Raw genomic sequence first — 20,325 nt, 5'->3', positions numbered from 1 at the left:
AACTCAGAAAGAATTAAACAGATGAGTATTTCCAAAATTGCCATGGAAAAAACAACATATTAACTGTTCCTCTGCGTTTTTCAAGAGAAATTGAATTTTTGACTGTTATGTGAATTACCATTGCTTTTGTACCTATAAAAAAACTTCCAGACAATCTTATAAATCATGCACAATCTATCCTTGTCCCAGCTATTTATCCCATTTTGTTTTATGCCGTCACTGGCGCCGTGGGATTATCACTGTTTATCCGTTTAAAAAGCACCAACAGAATGGAAGAAAAGAGTGAACTATGCTATTTAAAACAGTTTCAAATTCTGCAGGGTTATTTTATGCTTGGAAGCCTTGAACACATTCTAGAATAGAAGTTTAGTTTTACTTTAGCACAAACCAGGATGATAAACATTACCCCAGTGAGGAGGAACAGTACCAAAATCAGTCTAATTCTCAAATGAAGGTTTTCACAGGAAGGAAATTAAGTTAGCAGCTTACACTTCCACCACACTCACATGTGCAGCCAAGCACGTGGAAGGGAGCACACAGGCACAACAGTCCTTCTCCTGTCAAATCCTCACTTAAAAAAAAAACCCCAAAAAAACCAAAAACCCCCCTCAAGTTTGGTTAGCTTTAGAAACTTCATTTCATGATACTGGTTCTGACACTCTTCAGTGAGTATTTTCTCCCTTAGTAAGAGCCAAACTATTTGAAATTGTTTGACAGATTATCATTATAACCTAACTTTACTGCCCATTTAGCCAAGGAGTGGCTAAACAAAACTTAACCCCCAAACCTGGGGGTTAAGAACTAGTTTGGTCATACTTAAATTTCAGCAATATGAATTCTAGATCTGAAATGCATTAAAACAAAAAAAAAAAAACCCACCTGCTGAAACACCAAAAATACCTCCACATCCGATCTGCTCAGGTTCTTTACTCACTGTCTATGCTACCAACAAAATTAGCTCCACAGAGAGGCACAGGCTGAAGAGATAAATCTTACACTTTTCTGGTTGGCAGTAAACGTTGATTTGAGGATCCCTTCTTGCCATGAGACTTGAGAACTTGAAGTTCTCTAAAAAATAGCCAGAGATGCCATGAGGCACCTGACTCTGGGGAGTGGAATAGAATAGACAGACACACAGATTCTTTTCTGGAGGTGCTTTAATTACATCATCTGTCCTGACAAGGAGAACTCGCATCCCTCATACTTCCCTAGTTCACCTCACTGGAGAAGTGTGTTTGTATCAGTTAAACAGATGCACTGAATAAAAATCTAAGAGAACGTGTTTGTATGTGCAGACATGCACACAGAGTAAATACATGGTTGTGCTGCAGTGTTCACACACCGGGATAATCTTCAGATAGAGAATTTGATGTGCTTTCTTACATGCAATTGCCTGCAGTGCCATACGTATTGCAGAACCTGCCCACAAGGACTTCTACATTTAAAAAGATCTCCTCAGTTTGTAAGCAGAAATAAAAGCACGGCAAAACTCTTAATTACAGCAAAAAGAGGCTCATGTGTGTGACTTCAAATGAGGAAAAATCTTTCTGATAATTTTTATAATGTATTTGGCCTTATAAGCAAAAATATGTAACATCTCAGAGTCTGAGCTTTTAAAATATTCACAGGGATACCAAACTGTAAAAGCAATTCTCAAGAAGCCAGGTTATGTTTCCCAGTGATGATGAATTGCATGTCCTTCATTCTTTCATTTGAATAAAAATATTTGAGTTCTTTTTTTACCTTTTGGTACTTAATTTTCTCCAAATGCTGGAGTCATATTTCATTTAACAACATATCCATCATCAGGAGGAATGTGATTCCAAGAGACAAGAATTCGTCTAAGAAGAGTTACTAGGAAAACAAGAGATGTTTGTTCTCCTTCTTTTCCCATCCAGATTTTCTCTGCCAAAGATACTTCTCTTGTTTAAAGATATAAAGGGCAACAGAAATGGTTAAATTTAGTAATTTTACTACTTTAATGATCTCTTGGTTTGGGGATTACTTTTGCTGTACCCAGTAAATCTATTCCTCCTTTGACAATGAGCAAGTAGATAACAAGCAATAAATCACTGCTGCAATTGCGACTTGAACATTCAATATAACATTTTAGATTATATCTCTGTCATCATGGTATCAGAAGTCACTTTTCAAGCAAAGATATATTGTCACAGTTTATTTGCAATTAGAAAGATACAGATCCCATCAGTTAAAGGCTGCTTCACAATAAATGTGTATGCCTTTATACAGCATACTTTACATCATAATTTGAATTAAGAAGTTTCCAGAAATACATACTGCTTCCACAGAAATTAGTGTTTATAATACAGTAAATTTATTCGAATACTGCCGAAAAACAGTATTCCCTGCTTGCCAATGTGTCACTTGGTCATTGAGGAAAGCTGCCTTTCCAAGTCAGTTGAAGTAAACATCCATCCCCCAGCCCCACCACTTGTTATAGCTGAGTGTAGGATGTTTACAGGAACTAAAAATTAGCTTAACAACACAAATACAGCACTGACTTTCAAGATACCAAAAAATGAATCTGCACAGACATACTTCAATGTATTTGCGCAACTTAAAATGCACATGCAACTCTTATTTTCTGTCTTTACTAACATTATTAAGTCAAAACACATATTTTAACATTTAATGTACTAAATATCAGAACACAATAGTACACATGTACCATCCCTGATGTTGCAGAGATACAAGAGGGGAAAAAAAGAAGCTTCTTACAGCCTGTGTATATCAGAATTCTACTGCACTTACCTGCCAAAGCCCTTGATGTTCAGAGCAGACCCCTTGTAGAAATCTCAGACCATTTTCAAAACTGAAACTCAGCAAAATATATATGGGACATTAAGAGTGTAGTATGAACTGGGAGTCCTCAAAGATGCCCATCTCTAATTTTGTGCAAAAATAAATTTTTGTGATACAGAATATTTCAAGTTTCTTTAGTGTGCTAAATTTTACAGCTTCAGTTGATACATTTGTACATCTTCATATTTGTATGTTCCTAAACTAATTCTCATTCCTCCTCCAGAAATTTTTCAAGGCACTTCTCGTATTTCAATTGTTTTCATTCTTAATTTCCTCCACACAGATTTACAAGTGATTATAACAGCAAGAGAGCAGAACATTGTAATTTCAGCTTCAACATCTTATCTTATATTTTACAGGTGTGTTTAACTTAATGTGAACAATCTCAAACAAACAAGACCCCAGCAGTCCAGGAAAAGAAAACTTCAATGAATCTGATCAGTCAAGAGGCCAAACCTCAGCCTTTTCCCAGCTCTTCTCTGAACAGGTGTTTTGCAGCTTTACTGTGGAAAAGGAATCACAGATGCAGATTATTTCATGCACAGAGGAGGGGGGGAAGCCCTCCAAATGTTTTAACAGTTGTTCTTTGTATGAAGGAAAACATGAGCTCAAGCATTTCTGCTGAGCACAGCTGTGAGTTCAGAGCAAGGGAAGACAGGGCTTCACCAGGCCAGTCTAAAGTCACCAAGGACTTTGATGTGTTGCTCTTAAGTGGTTATAAAAAGCACTCAGAGGAACACTACAGGCAACTGATCCAGATTCCAAACACCAGACTTAAGATACTCCACTTGCCCAGCAAGAGATGACCTTCCCTCCTCCAAAGGTAGCAGGATCTTGCACCTGCACATACAGCACACGGCAGCCACCCAAAATTAGTAGCTGTGTGTCCACAGTGGCACTGCTGGGCTCTGGACTCCCAGCCTGGTTTTCATTCAGGTGTCTTCTTCTGCTTCACAAATGGTGCACTGCAAAACATCAGGAACTGATCCACGACATTTTAACACAGGCAAAAGTCAAAGGCTTCACATGAACCAAGACGAGGTCACTTCCTTGTAGATCACCAGGCTGAGGTGTCAAATCTGCCTCTTCTGTACCCAAAATTCACTGCTGTGTTTGTGGCCCTCTGCTGCCTCATTCTGCCACAGTTGCTTCAACTCCTCATCCCCATCAACAGAACTGTACAGCTGCCATGCCAAATTCCCATCCTCCTTTCCCAGCAATCCCAGTACCTCAAGCTCACCTGGAATCATGGCATAAATATGCATTTGGACAACACTAAGACACCCACTTTCTTCATCTGCAAACCACAGCCACGTTTGAGACATGTTAAAATGGTTCAGTACTCTGTATTTTGTGAATAAAAAAAGCAGGTCCTTGCATTTCAACCACTTGGCAAAAAAACCTCAAACAAACAAAAATGCAATAAATTTTAAAATTTATTTATTTCCTGCTGTTACAAGCCACTTCAAATTATTTTCATGCGCTGACATGTGATAGCTTGTGTTTGAGTACATGCATTAGACACCAGTACAATATAAATTTATGCACAAGTACAATTCCAAAAGACTGAACCAACAAACTGCAGATGAACTAAGCTTACTGAAAAAAAAAAAAAAACCAGCACTTATCTGGCACATGGAATGGCTAAGACAGCACTAACCAAAATGTCCACTAGATTAACTTAAAGCTAACACATTTACTTTGATCAGAGAAGGCTGTTAACAGAAAACACTTCCTTTCTTCTAAGTCCAAATGCTACAGAGAAGGAGGAAATGTTAAATATTTATAGCAAAGAAAGTCTGGAAAACAACTATCAGCACCTTTTTTTTTTTTTTTTTAAGAAATCAAGCTCTGTAGATTCAAAATGTGATTTCAAGTGAAAATGTGATTATTAAGTGCACAAGTTGCTTTAAAAACAAATCTTTGTAGAGGTGCTAGCAATGAATTAGATCAATAAATAAGTTCATGACCTTCCCTCACCACATGTGTTCCTGTGGTACTAAAGAGAACACCCAGACAGAGAAACAAAATGGTTATGGTTTATTAGTACAGCTTTCCCAGGACTAAGAAATTCTAGGATTTTTTAATTCTGAGAGAAAATATTTCACTTTTTAAAAGTATTTGTATCTTTGGACATAATCATCTTTTACAGAACCACTACAGTGAAGCTGAACAAATAATACCTAGGTTTGTTCAATTTAAGTGATAGTACTTTCATTTAAGTGTTAGGGAAGAAGAAAATAACATTTTGGGAGGGGAAAGAATGGAGAGCTAAATTATTGCAAGAATATTTTCTGTTTTAGCTGCAGTTACTCACATAAGTCTTCCCTTTAAAAATAGAAGACTAGAGAGAAACAAAGGAGGAAAGAAATCCCAGACAACAGCATGTGCAGATCCCACTGCAGAAAAGTGGCAAGTGCTGAAGCTTTTCTGCAGAAAGCTGTTCCTGATGACATGATTGTTGTAACAGCAACTGAATCAGTGAAGACCTAATTCTGAAGAAATACTTTCAAATACTTTCAAGTTGTTATTTCCACGGAAAGCAAATCTTTGCAGTTTCATGGTGAGGGTAGCACAAACCCAGCTGACCACAGCACAGACAAGGGCACACGCCGTGCACCGGGAGAAAAGCAAAAATACACTGTGTCATATTTTTTAAACCTTTACTCTGGCCTTGGGTTGTGTCCAGCTTACAAACAATTAAGAGCACCACCCACCCACAAGGAGACTCAGAATGTCCAACACCAGAAAAAACAACACAGCAGATAAGATTCCTGCTAATTATTTGACAGCATCGATGATATTTCCTTAGAGTTGCAAGCAATAGAAGCTGCTAGAACAGACAATTCATAAAGCAATGAATGGTTTATGGGTAACTGCACAAGAAGTTCAACACCATTTGTCATTCCAGTACAGCCTAATCCTGCAGTTCATACAACAAAGCAGTAAAGACCTCTGTTATGAGTGACCTAAGCAACAGCTCTGTATGTCCATTTGAGACTAGACTTCAAGAACTCACACCTACCAGCCACCAGGTTAATGCAGGTGAAGGCAATTCAGCTGTGTCTGTAGAAACAGTGTTTGAAGAACATATATGCACATATGTATTTATGACAGCTTTTCCTTCTGCTGTTGTCCAAGCATAGCCAGGTGCAGCAAACATCTGACTGAAAGCTGGGACTGGTACAGCTTCCAGTCGGGGATGTTTACAGCAACAGACTACAATAAATCACTGGAGGGCCTCGTGCAGAGCAGCTGGTCACCTTTAGGGGAGAGGAAATAAAACAAGCAAATAAATAAATAAATATTTCAGACATGTTTCTATAGCATTCCAACCAACTACTGTGCAGCTAATACTGAAGAAAACATTATTTTCATATTCAGTAACAAAAATACAGTTTTAGATTGGTAATTTACATTAGATTAACAAAGTTTCTAATGCAACATCTAGAATAAATATTCTCCATTTTTAATAGCATTTTAAGAGCTTTTTGGTTCAAATATATTCATTTTTATTAATATATTATTTTATATTTATTTATAAATATAAATTTCATTTATACATTTAGAATAGACAAATATTTTTTTAAAGTTCTATTGACTTTAATTCTCTATACTCTCCTTCCTGGGGCCCTCAAAAATAGATTTCCACTTCGAACATCCTATGAATTTTGCAAATGGCTATCCTTTCATAAATATTTATGTTTTTAAATACAGCTTCATGCAAAATCAAAAGACAGAAGCAAAAACAAGCCATGTTCATAATAAAAAAAAATGACAGAAACAGAAACTTAACAGAACTCTGAAAATATTTACCCTGAGTGTCAGAATCCTCCCTGATCAGTTTAAAGTTCTATTACAAACAACTAACCCCAAACAACCCAAACCCATTTATCTTTGGGTAAGCACAAAAGGAGAGGGATGGGGTGGGATGGAAAACAACAATCACCTCAGGATGGAACAATTTTACTCCCCATCTTCAACAAGTTACTATCAAAACTCCCACTAAGACTGCATTCAGTTCAGCAGCAATTTCCTCCAAGTTAAAAGCACCTTTATAATACCCTAATTTAGTGTTTACAATGCATAACACTGAAAGATGAAATAGTTACACCAAAGTAATTTATTAAGTGCATTTCACTAGAGTTAGTTGTATATTCTTCTAATGCTCCAAACTCACACCATTGTGCATCCACATAACCCAGAAGTCAAAACTCTAAGGACTCCTGTGGTGCTCCTGCTGTTGCCAAAGTTTCCCTGTCTTTGCAATGGACATGGGGCACTGAAACTGCTATCACCAGACTTTAGTTTAACCATATAATTCTGGCTTGATCACATTCATGTACTACTTAGATGCCTTAATTTTGTAGTTTATAGCAGAATGCTTTCCTTTTACTGAAAACAGACTGATGAATTCCCCATTTAGCAGCCTTTATCACTTCAGAAAGAAAAGAATTGTTCAAGTCAAAAGTTTTCCAATGCTAGATTATAAGTAAAATTCAGCAATGTAAGGTTGCTTGTTCTGGGGGAGTATGTTTAGGTCTCCAGGCAACTCATAAAAACAGAAATTATGACAAGTTCAAAAGTCAAGAAAAACTACAGTATTCAAGACTTCTCAAGTTACAGAAAGCCAATCACATCCAGCTTACAAATAAAGGTTTCTCGCTCGTTAGTAGTAAGTGAATTTCGTTATTACAGCAGCATGCCAAGATTAAGGAGGAAGCTGCATGCAGTCACTATGGATACCATGCTGACCTTCATTATTTTTGAGAATAAATAATTTAAAAGCCACTGGTCATTTGCAACAAAGGCCTCTTCAGGCTGTTCCAAAACTGAAAATTCCTATTTTACATTGAAAAGAAATAGGCTATTTCATGCAGAGGTAGGCACGTGGTATTTGACTAATTAGGCTGCTGAGCATTAAGTTGCAATGAACCGTTTCTTATACTGCTTTCCTTTAACATTTACTTCTTAAGGAGTAATGAAGGTTACAACAATGTCACCTGCCCAAGAGAACAAACTCTCCACAACCTCCTTTTGTTTTACCATGTAAATCATCACAAAATTGCCAATATACATGACAATGAAATTTGCTGCTTTATCGAATTCACTATCAGCTATAAATACTTACACATCATCTTACAAAGTGATTGTATTTGCATAAAAGGAGCTGAAATGTTCATTTCCAAATGAGGTGTTAGAAAGGCAGAGACATTACAGGTCACAGTACAACTACATGCTTGAAAGATACCGACTTCAGAAGAGTTCAGTCAAAACTGAAGCCATACATTCATTAAGAACAATCTGCAGCTGCTTTTCGAACCATTTTGTTTTTCTCACAGAAGTAGAGAGCATACTCCAGCTTTCCTTAAAGGCACTGTCCTTGTAAAGTTTAAAAGCTCTGAAATCAAAGAGGATTTATTCTAATGTCATCACAAGTTGAAGAACTTTTGAGAGTGCTGCCTTCCGTTCATGCTTTAACTGTTTTTCTTAAGAACAGCAATCAAAGTTAGCATTGTTTGAAGTCCCCTCCTAACTTCACATTAGAGAACACATGGAATGATGTAAATCTTAAAGACTACATCAAGTCCTTCTGACACCTGGAATTTACCTCTTTGTCATTTTCCAAGAGCACTGTAAGATCACCTGCCTGGAAACTGTTCTTCAGCTGCCAAAACTCCGGAATAACAAAAAAGGTTTAATACTAGAAAAGAGATGCCATTACAGTACCTCAAGTTTGTGTTCATTCACCATTTCCAAACCAAAGCCTTCCAAGCCACCAACATTCACTGCAATTTTCCTAAGCCTTCAGCATTATCTTAGCAGTCACTGAACTTCTACTGTACCTTTCATAAGCACCTTGAACACAGAGTTCAACAAAGGAGGAGAGAGGAGAAAGGAAGAAGAAAGGAAGACGGTGAGGAGTCAAGCAGCCAAAGAGAGCTGTTCCTTTCTCTTCCCCCACATCTTAAAGACATCCTCACTCTACAACCAGCATCAGCACTGGAACTCATTGTATTTGAGGCCTCAGTGGTCACATAAAAATAGTTAAAAGTAAATAGAGTCCAAAGCATCCTGCGTGCTCATGGCTGTGTATGCTTTGGAGTCAGGGTCCTGTCAATCAGTCCAGCTGCCAGTCAAAGCCATTTAGCCTCAGATGCCTGATGCAAGCCGAGGGTGACTGGAAGTGACAGAGGCAGACGGATGCTCACTGTTGCTGTGAGTTTGTTTTAAAGTCGTGTATTGGCCACAACAGAATTGAGAATTAAACATTAAATCATAAATATTAAACGGATTTTGGAACTGCACACAAATTTGAATACAGCGGGAAGAACTTCACAACGGAAGTCAACAGCCAGCATCCAGCAATTTTCTAGTGATTAAATCCAGATTTTAAAATTTGATAGTATCCCAGAGCACAGTCTAAGGATCAATGCTACATGAACTGACATGCTCTCAATGTGCTCTTCACTCCCTCCCACACAAACTCCTCTGAAGCATAAATCTAGGTTAAAAAAAATAAAAATAAATACAGACTTTTTTTTAATACTTTCCCTTTTTACCTTATAGTAATGTAATTATACCAAACTATTTAAATACAAATCCATTCCTCTGATACTATAGTTAAGTAACCAGAACAGATTTTATATTGAAGTCCTTTTTTTATGTATTTTTTCTTGCTTTGGTGGAGGGAGAGGAATCAGGGGAGGAAGAACAACTTTTCACTAGACAGTTTATTTCTAAACTAAATGCTCAAAGAAATTTATCCAACTACAAAGTATTAAGAGATTAGACTTGCACCATTTCTAACTAGCCTTACAGTGCACAGGTATTTTTATTCCACTTTTTCAGGGATCACAAAGAATAAATTCAGCTATTTACCCTGGGTCAAAGTGTGCTTGAATCAGCACATTTTAAGAACCATAGCTTGAAGCACAGACATAATTAGGGACTGAATCTAACATTACCAATGGTAAAGAGAAAAAAAAAAATCTTGATATTTTAAAAATGTATGGGAAAGCATGAAAGCAGAATATTACCAGCATAGCTCAGACTGAATTGAAGTGAGGGCTGGGTACATATACCATATATGTAATTATTTCAGTAAAACAAGCAACTAGAAGTCTGTGTGGTAAAATAATATTTTTATCTGACAAAAGGAGTTCTAAGGAGGACAAAATACTGAAAAATGATGGTGTGAGCCAAAATAAAAGTCAGATCCTGATTTGAAATTACGTCACATCTGAGTCTGAACAAAGTTAGAAAAAGTCATAATTTAGTCTACTCTGGTTAAGAATGATGGCAGCAGCTATGCACTCCCCACTCCCCCACCAGAGTCTCGTATTCCTCAGGCTGAGCAACACAGCTCAGCCTAAAGAAACCATATGTTTATTTCTGGAATACCATCTTGGCTCTCCATTGGGTGGAGTACCATACCCAAGATGTTATTCAGGCAAATTAAGTCTTTATTTCAGGGAAGTTCTGCAGTAACTGGTAATCTCCACGGTCACCACAGGAGATAGGAAGTGGCTAATCCAAGAGCATTTTGCTTTAAAAATGAGCGAAAATAACTTTAAAAATCCATGTAACAAACTAAAAACTTATAGCGAATTACCCTCAACGTACCAACCAGTAGATTAACCTGCAATCAAGAACAGGAGGAAAGAGTAATACCACCCTTGTATTTCTCTTCCTCAGTACACAGCCATTCAGCAGTTTATATTGTTATATGATGTACCTCAAACATGCACGGTTATTTTCACTTTTTTAGATCTTAAACTTCTCTAGCAGGAAAGCTGCAACAGTGCACTGACTACAAGAGAAACCTGAACAACTTGAACTACAAAAATCAGGAGAAATGTGAATACTATGAATGTATTAGGCCAGATTTCACAAAAAGATTTGATCCTTTTCCTTATGTTTCTATAAAAGTATTTCTTCCTCAGTTTTATCAAGAAATTTTGGTTGCACAACCTCAGTAAGTTTAACATTATAACTCATTATTGCTGTCCATGGCATAGTTTTACTTTTATAGTTTTAGTTATTTACCCTTCTCTTTTGGTCCCTCTTACAGGAAAGGAATTGTTGCCTCATTTCTGGTACAGAGCTACAGAGAAACTAGATTGCTTAATATGGGACAGATTCTTGTAGACACTTAATTAAAAACTACTAAAACAAATCACTGTAAATATTTCCAGCTACCTCTACATGATATATCTCCATGTTATCCTGAAGAGTCTTCCAGCTCCTAATCTGGGCTCACAGTCTGCCTCTTCTTCCAAGGTAACCAATCTCTCTTATTCAAGATGACAAAGCTGCCTGTAGAAAATGAGGTCTTTCTTTCTAAAGGTATCTTTAAAATAAAAGATTCAGAAGATCCTCCAATCTGAAAATACAAAGAAAGTTCGCATGACTGAATATACAATCACTGATCAGACCATTTTAAGAGAGTGGAAGATAGAAACAAAAGGGCAAAACCCAACCTTAACACTTGACAAGAAATAGAAACAAAAAATACATTTAATAGACGTTTATTGCAGTAGTATCAGAAGAGCTCTCTACCCATAAAAAAAAAAAAAAATCTAAATACCGGAAATAGAAAAGACTGAGTTATTTGTAACAAGTTTACTAAAATGTTGAAGTCCTCCACACTCAAATATGGCCAAGCATGGATGGAAAAACCTTCCTAAAAGATTGAGACCAAAAAATCTATATAAACATGTCATTTGTTAAGCTAGGTTGTTGGTTGTTTTGTTTGGGTTTTTTGTTTTGAGTGGATATCAATTGAGTCTGGTGTAGCAGACTCCAATCAATGACACATTTAGCACACTCCTTCACTTAATGACTTTTCACTCACATTTGCAATTATAATTCTCTGATGATATCAGCTGCCAACAATAGTTCTCTGTAACACTGTGAGGGAACAAGCTGAGAACTGGAAGCAGACATCCCCTGCAAAGTCCCTTTGCTTACCTTGCTGAACAAGGACACATTTGGATATTCTGCTGACAGCAGAGTCCAACAACTAAGTCTGCACCAATTACTAAATTGCTGCAGAAGCTGGTAAGGGCCAGGGCACCAAGAGAACCACAGCCAATGTTCCCATTCTAAGGATAATCCTGTGTGAACGTATTCCAATCCTTGCAAATGAGTGTATTTGCAAATATGACAAGTCCTGGCATCATCACACTGAATTTTGAAAGCAGAGTCTGCAGGCCGCTACTGCAGCCTGTAGACTTTGGTGAAAGTACAGTGCCACAACCACCAATTTTCCCTGCTGTATCAAGTGAGCTCAGCTGCTCCACTGCAATTAAACCCCCAAGGATATCAGACTGAGGAGTGATCTGTACACCAGTATCAATCCTGACCTTAATCCCAGAGCATATACACTTTTTAAAATTACTTCAAAGAAAATAAGCTCAACCCAGGAAGCATCGAAGTCCCAAACATCAGATAAGCGCACAGCACTTGGCTTTACAAAGCATCTTTGTCCTTATGCATAAGTTTTTTTTAAAAAAGATCAACTGCTTGTTTTGCAATAATCCCCAAGAGACCCATTCTTTTAAGCACACACATCCAGGCTGCTTCCACAGAGGAAACAGTCCCTGCAAGAACAGCACGCAGTCATGGCATCCACTTCACAATCAACAATCTCAAAAACAAAACAAAACCATACAGCATGAAATAACACAAAACTCCTTTCAACTACTCTCAGACTGATTATCTCCATTTAAAATGCAGATTTTACGAAGTCATTTTCAAAAAATAATTTTCAGGATTTACTGACAGTAATTGGAACCAGATACACTGTGCTGGCCAAGTAGCTCATTTGGAAAACATTACTCCATATTATAGAATCAATCTTAAATCGAATTTGACAAATAGACTTGGAAAATTAGTACTTTCAGAGCCACTCAAACACCATCTCCTCTAGAATCAAGCCACCTCTTTCAATAATATATAACACAAGAAGAATTAAAATAGACTCTCCTAGTCTGCAAATATGCCAGGAGTATAACTGATAAATCTGAGTCAAGTTTCTCTACATGGAGCAGTGTAAGAGTTAAAATTTAGTTACTGAACTACAATAACAGCATTCAAGTTTTTGGAGAAGGCACAAGTGACTTTTAGTAGGAAAGCTTTTCATAAATTGTAAAACTAATATTTAATTTTCATAGTGACTGTTACAAATTTTACTTAACAGCTACTAAATTTGTCATTTTTTTAATGCTGTATTCTATAGAGAATTTCTCCTAGAATCATAGAATATGCTGAGCTGAAGAGACCTATCAGGATCATCGAGTCCAACTCCTGGCCCTGTGCAGGACAGGAGTCCTGCAAACCATGTCAACACCCCATGAATCACACCATGTGCCTGACAGAGCTATCATCTACTAAAAGTGTCATGGCATTCACAGGAGGTTTCCACCATACTCATATCTGAGAAACTCAAGAAGTAGAGAGTCTCATCAGCTTCTGGAAGGAAGATGGAACAAATACAGATAGAATTATTTTGATTACCTTAAGGAGTTAATAAAGATTTATCAGAGGCAGAATGTACCCCACTATCCTCACGAGAAGAGACGGGGGACCCTGATGAAAACCGAATGGCCCACAGAACATGCCTGGATTTTAGGACAAATTTCAAGACAGTTTCCCACCACAGTCTCACCTGAGAGCCAAGGAGCCTCAAGCTCAATGAACAGAAGGGAAGCTGACCTGGAAAACTGGCCGGATCTCTGGCTCACGTGGCTGCAACCAAGGGCTGAGTGCCCAGCTGCAACTTGGCTCTGGGGGCCAAGCCAGGCCTCCAAACACTCATCAGCAACCGGGCAGATCAGGCAAAGTGCACCCTCAGCAAACCGGCAGGGAAAGTGGAGGGGGGAGCACAGAAAAGGCCGCTGACACAGGCAATGCCAGCGCTTCCACAAACACACACAGACCAGGATAAACCCGAGCATGGGGCCAAAAGAAACCTCAGCAGGTTCAGAAAACTGCAAAGCTGTGCACCCAGGGCACAAGAACCCCACAAATCAGCACAGGCTGCCGAGAGCTGGTGCAGGAACAGCCCTGCTGGGAAGGGCCCAGCTGCTGGGGCAGACATCGCCTGGAACAGGAGCCAACCTGAGGGATGTGATCCCTGCCCTGCCTGACACTGGCAAGGCCACTCTGCACACACCTGGGGCTCAGGTGAGGACCCCACAGCAGTGGGAGGCTGAGGAACCAAGGACGGTCCAGCCCTGGGCTACCAAGATGCTCAAGGGCCTCAGGGGCATCACCCACAGGGAGAGGCCAAGGGAGATGGGCCTGTTTTCTCTGGTACAGAGAAGGCTGGAACCGTCTAAGAGCTCTCTACAGCTACACCAAGATAGGAACTGTAAAGACACTCTGAGCACTGCCAGATAGGATAAGGAAGACCACTGACCACAGGAGGCAGCATGGAAAATTCAGGTGGGACACAATGACAATTTTTTTCACTAGGAGAGTAGTGAAGCCCAGGCACAGGTTTCCCTCAGAGGCTGTGGATTCACTGTTCTTGAGGGTTTTCATGGCCTCATAGGTCAAAGCCATGGCTTATCCCAACAAGGGCTAGTTCAATCCATGCTGTGAACAAATGCTTGGACCAGACCTGGAAGAGTCTCTTCTGACCATTACACTTGCAACTCCATGATCTCATTAATTCCTGTGACATGCTTCTAGTAACTATAGCCTTGTTGACATAATTGTCCTCAGACGTGGTGGAGTCACCAAGTCTTTGGAAAAAGAATTATCCATAGATTACATCAGTACAGACTTTCCTATAAATAGCCAGATGTTATCAATAGATTACAGTGCCAGCATCTCCAACAGTTCTGAAATCACAAATAATTAATGTTAAAACTATTTTGATCAGCTGATGTCAAATATTTAAAAAATAAACTTCAGAGAAAACAGAAGTTGCATACTCATCGCCACCTTTGCAAATGACACAATGTTCTTCCTGAAAAAACATCTCTTCAAAATTGTAATCTTATGCCAGTACATTAAAGAACAGGCAATATGAAAGATATTTTCACTTAGCTTGCTTGTAGAAACACCCTCAAATTTGAAAGAGGTAGCAGAATGTTCCCACAATACATAATTTTGAACATGAAAACTTTAAAACGTCGCTCTGAAGCAATACACAAGGATGCCGTACATTTAGGGACAGACTATAGATTTTCAGTCTCTATTTTTCCCCAGCAAATCTCATTTTTGTTCTCTCCCAGTAGTGAATACAGCTTTTCAAATCACAATGAACTAAATACAGAAGATGGACAGTAAGACTTCAACTGTTCTTCTGTCACACTACAATTGCAGAGCTTCAGTAATAATCAAAATTAAACCATTTACAGTAAACAAACAGTTTGGAAGTAACTTAGAAGGACTGGTTCCTACCACTTACTCCTAGGACAACACAGATTAAACAACAATTCAATGCAACAGATGAAATAGCTTGGTGAAAGGGAAACCTAGATCATTACCTGACAATAAAGTCATGAGTTTTGAGTCCTTCTGGTCCAGCAAATCTGGAATTATCTTATGCTGTCAAACTAACAATGAGAGGTACTCCATTTAATCAAGAAGATTAGTAGCTAAAGTGAACTCTTTGCCTTGCATTGACTGATGATTTTCACACTCTTTGGTTAACTGAAGTATTCATCTAAAAAAAGCCCCAAACCTCTGCCCACATTAGTGGGTAGTGTACTGCAAGAGGAGGAGATCTGCAAAACCAAAGAGTTTGTGCTGAAAAGAATATTCAAACTACACATATTGCATGAGATCTCACTTCAGAATAGGCTCTAGTCCTACCTGAGGTCTAAATATCCTTAAACTAAACCCATTAGTAAAGTCCAGAAGCACATGTATCAATTCTGTTTCTTCCAAAACATGACTTGCATGTTCAGCAGGATCAGCAGCCAAGAACACCAGCACCCAGTCTACTGTGACAGGCATTCTGGGGATAACAACACACAGTTCTCCTCAAGTTAATCTTGAAGCAATTTTTATTAGCTCTGCAAAATACACAGTAATGCATGAACATAACTACATGCACAACAACTGAACTTCGTCATACCTCAAACAGAAAACAACTGCGCAACAAGAACATCATTTTGCGCTATTTGGTGTTGCTTTATAATTATCTCAATGAGAGAGGATGTTGCACAATGACTATTACAGAAACATGAAAAGAATACTCACACCACTGAGTCTGACTATGGGTGCACTTTCACGATGGTTTAAATGAACATGGTAAGAGCACTGTGGCAGAAGAGCAGTCCTGTTCTGTCTTCCTCCTTCCTCTATTGCTGCAGGAATTTTTGGACTTCATGATGCAAGTTACTTGGACAACCACTGTATTAGCTGCAACTAATCCTGGGGGAGGGGAAATAAAAAGAAAAAAAAAAGATGAGTTTTCTGCTATAGCAGGCAGCTGATCTCAATCACTGGAGAGCAGTACAATCCTTAGCACTGACAGACAGCAAGGTACTGTATAGGGCTAGACTGCCTGTTTTGGTGGCAACATAGTGTTAAACCAATATAGCTGAATTGTTTAACCACAACAGGAACCTTCCTCCCGCCCCAAAAAGAGACAGAAATACTTAAGACCTCTGGTATCAACATGTTGAGTGGGGAACAGTAACGTGAGCAAGATGTAGAACTCAAAGTCACAGTAAACAACAACAAAATGAATTTGGCAAAACCATGCTTCCCTAAAGGTAGTATTATGTTTGCAACCACTTAGATGCAGCTTCAATACTTCCCAGCCTTGCAAGAGCAAATTGACATTTGAAGAAAATCAGCAAAGTTGCCTTTCACTCCCTGCATCGAAGTTCATCCCCACTGCAAGTCTGAAAATGTCCTTCAGCCTCTTTTGTTAACACTGCATGTTAACATGGAGCTCTTCCCACAGACCTCTGTGCCAAACACAGTCAGCAGACTCCACCTCCACAGAAATCAGCTGAGCAGGACTTCCACAGTAATCGCTTTTCCTAAATGCTGGAAGGAGCTCCAAGTCTCCTCTGTTACCGATGGTCCAGCTGGCAGGAGTTGGTACACTACAGGTTAGTCCTGAAAGCACCTGGACCTTGGAGAGGCCACAGCAAATCAGAAGAACATGAGAATAAACAAAAAGGTTTCTGAGTAGTGAGAAACATCTCAAGCATGTCGGGCAAAACCTCTCCTGAAGAACTTGTCAGTATAACACTTTTCTGAATACTAATATTCCCAAAGAATACTTGTGAAAACCTCTACCCAAGGATGTGGTTCCATCCTCCTCTGGTGGCTGGGACTGACAAAAGAGCTACTGACACATAAGCATTAGTTACTTCATAAGGTCAAGGCTACAGCTCTGCAGAATTTGCATGAGAGATGCAAGCTGAGCCCAAGAGTGGAGCTCTCACACAAAAATATCATTAAGTCTGGAGTTTCTATGTTAAGAATTTTATCAGGACTTTAAAGTGAACTTTACAAGAGTCCAAAATAAAACCTCATTAAAGTCAGGCATGAAACAAAACAAGTGAGCAAAAAAAAAAAAATTAAAACTGTAATTAAAAAAATATTTAAAAAGCTGCCTATCTAATTTCACCATACTTACACTTAAAAAATAATGTGTTTACAGAAATAAAAAATAAGCAAACGTGGTTCTTCATAGGAATCCTGACATACTCAGTTCATGAACTAGATGTTCCCTGAAAGAGGTTTGAAGAGCAAGGATGCTACAGTCCTTAAGACTTACTTCACCTGCTGGAAAAGCTGAAAAGATCACTCAGCTTTCCACAACTGCTACCACTTGTTTCAATTACTTTTTTAAAAGCCAAACAAACTAGGACAGGTAACTGAAGAAAACTCCCAAGGTGTTTGGACAGTGACTAAAGCAATTTTTACAGAAACTCACTGCTTCTATTCTTCATATGAGTGACCAACTGCAAATTTCTCAGTTAGTTGGTTCAAGGCCAGGTTGGATGGGGCTCTGAGCAACCTGGTCTAGTATAAGGTTCCCTGCCCATGGCAGGGGGGTTAGAACTGATGATCTTTAAGGTACCTTCAAACCCAAACAATCTATGATTCTCTAACTGTAGCATCTCAAGAAGAGGTCAGTGGAGGCCATATTAGCTCAACAGAAATGTAAAAACATCAAGGAATTCCTCTAAGGAATTAATTAAAGAAAAGTGATTTAATGCACAGTCTGTAATCTTTCAATGTGAAGAATTAAAATTTAACTTGTAAAAAAAGAGTAAAAAGCATCAGCAATAGCATTTCTAGAACAAATATGTTCTGTGAAAACTGCTAAAAGTTAACCTGTACAATGGGACAACGGCACACTTAAGGAAATGCTGCAAATATAGGCTTCTAGTCATTTGTATACAATAAACACAAGCACCAAAACTCAAGCCTTGCACAAAGCTACAGTCACCTGCCTTAGGCTCCACTTAAACGCAATAAACAAGAGTATCATAGTTGGCAATATTCGTCAAGCTCTGTATGCAAATGCAATCTAATATTTAACCTTGCAAATTCCAGCTTAACTGCAATACTATTTAAAAGTAGAACTCCTCAGTCTAATTATATTTTACAATTTAAAGTGGTAGTTTAAAAGACAGGAAACATCACAGAGTTATCAATAGTCTGTACACCACAGTGCTTCAGACTCCAATGATCTGCAAGTCTCATCTGTGCAAAGACTAACCAGAGAGCTGAAAACTTGATTCTACAGAGGGGGAAGAAATGACTAAAGCAAACAGCCACATAGTTCAAGTTAACAGCACATTATAAAAGGTCTAAACTATTAAGAAATAGATTTGTTGCCTATCAGTAAAATTACAGAAAACTAGTATTCACGTTCTCATTTAAAGCAGGGAACTTAGGAACACATTCCCCTTTCCACCAAAAAAAAGAAAAATTAATAATTAACAGTCTTTGAGAATTGCAACAGAGGTTTGATTTTATTGGGATGCCTGGTACTCCCAGGAGGAATTTAAAAGTACTATTACACATAACAGCAGTTTAAGCTATGTAAATAAAGATCTTGTTTCTTAATTTATATATAAGCAAGAAGTCAGATATCATTAACTACAACAACAAGGAACTTCACACTGAAATTTGTATTGTGTAAGAAAGGGCAACAAACACACCAAACGTCTCCCTGATCTTGTAGAATACAACTTGACATTAACATACAGAATCACAGCTTCAATCAGCTATTAGGACCAAGGAATGTTTAGGTACACAGATTCATCTTACTTTGACGAGATCTTACTGCCTCTAGTTAATATTTGGCATAACCTGACTTTTAACTGAACGATCAGCTCAGCAGATCCTGATCTAACTAGTGTGTTTATCAAGACAAGTCATTTAGTCACCATATTCAAAGCAAAAAATTCATCATAAAATTTTAATTAGGCTTTTCAACTCAAAGCAGTCATACAAACTGAAATCAAATGAAAACCACAAGACCAGACAATCATGCATAATCACACAATATCTGAGGATATCAACTACTACATTTATTTTGTAATTAATAGTATTAAAAGCATTGAATCAGATGCGGCAAGTCTTTTGCAAGTTATAGAGTAATTGAGACAAAAACAAAACAGAAGAGATGAAGAGTCAAAGTAGGCAGATGTGTAGTTGAAGAAAATATCACAGATTTTCTTAAGGAATCTGTCTTATGTCACAGCTGAGTCAAGTTTGAATATGGTAAGCTCTGTTTAGTGTTAGGCTACAGATATGCACATCAATCTTCATAAAGCCCTAGAAGTCACCTTAACTTTCCTTGGTGTTCCCTTGAAATACTCTCTTGATATATTCAGAACAGATGAGGGGCAGGCTGCAGAAAAACTAGCCTCCCTGATACCAGAACATTCCCAATGTTCCAGTGACCTGAAAGTACCTGATCCTGTCAGCAGACGGCTCAGTTATCTCATGGCACAGGGCTGTGTGAAAATGAGGATGTCCTTGACCTACAGTGAGATCCGATGGTTATGCTCACATAACCCCATCAAGGAAAACATTCCTGAAAACACTGCCTTTGTCTTACTGGGATAAAGTACGCACCTGACAAACTAATATTAAAAATTAGTTGCTCTAGTATTTCTTATCTTAACCTAACCTAATGGAAAAAGTGTGTTTACTTATCCTTCTGAAGCTCAGTGCAATATTGATTTCTCTTAAGTTAAAGTTTTACTGATTAACTTTACTGAACAATAATTTGAGATAAGCACAACTCCAAAAGAAGCAGATTGGAGGGAAGATGAGAAAGAATATTTATTTACAAGCATGAACCATATATAATCAGATCATTTCATTAAAGTTTATTAGCAGGGCTAATAATATATCGCATATAAAACGCTAAAGATACTCTCAGAAAACACTGAGTTAAACACACACTGTACTAAGCATGTGAGCATATTGCAAGAATGTTTATTAAAATATTGATACATATCACATATGCACCAGTCAGTCAGCAGAAAGAATATGGAT

At 38.2% G+C, this 20,325-nt stretch overlaps 1 protein-coding gene across 1 annotated transcript in view; it reads right to left on the bottom strand.

Moving 5' to 3' along the window:
- ZFAT (zinc finger and AT-hook domain containing) overlaps positions 1–20,325 on the bottom strand; it is a 128,327-nt gene that overhangs the window by 100,436 nt on the left and 7,566 nt on the right. The window contains exon 2 of the mRNA XM_032700986.1: positions 16,045–16,218. The gene's annotated coding sequence lies outside the window, so the exon portion shown is untranslated. The remainder of the gene's footprint in view (positions 1–16,044; positions 16,219–20,325) is intronic.

The sequence above is a fragment of the Chiroxiphia lanceolata genome, chromosome 1 (genome assembly GCF_009829145.1).
Source record: "Chiroxiphia lanceolata isolate bChiLan1 chromosome 1, bChiLan1.pri, whole genome shotgun sequence".
NCBI lineage: Eukaryota > Metazoa > Chordata > Aves > Passeriformes > Pipridae > Chiroxiphia > Chiroxiphia lanceolata.
The sequence above is the reverse complement of the archived record's forward strand: the minus strand, read 5'-3'. Positions and strand labels throughout refer to the sequence as shown.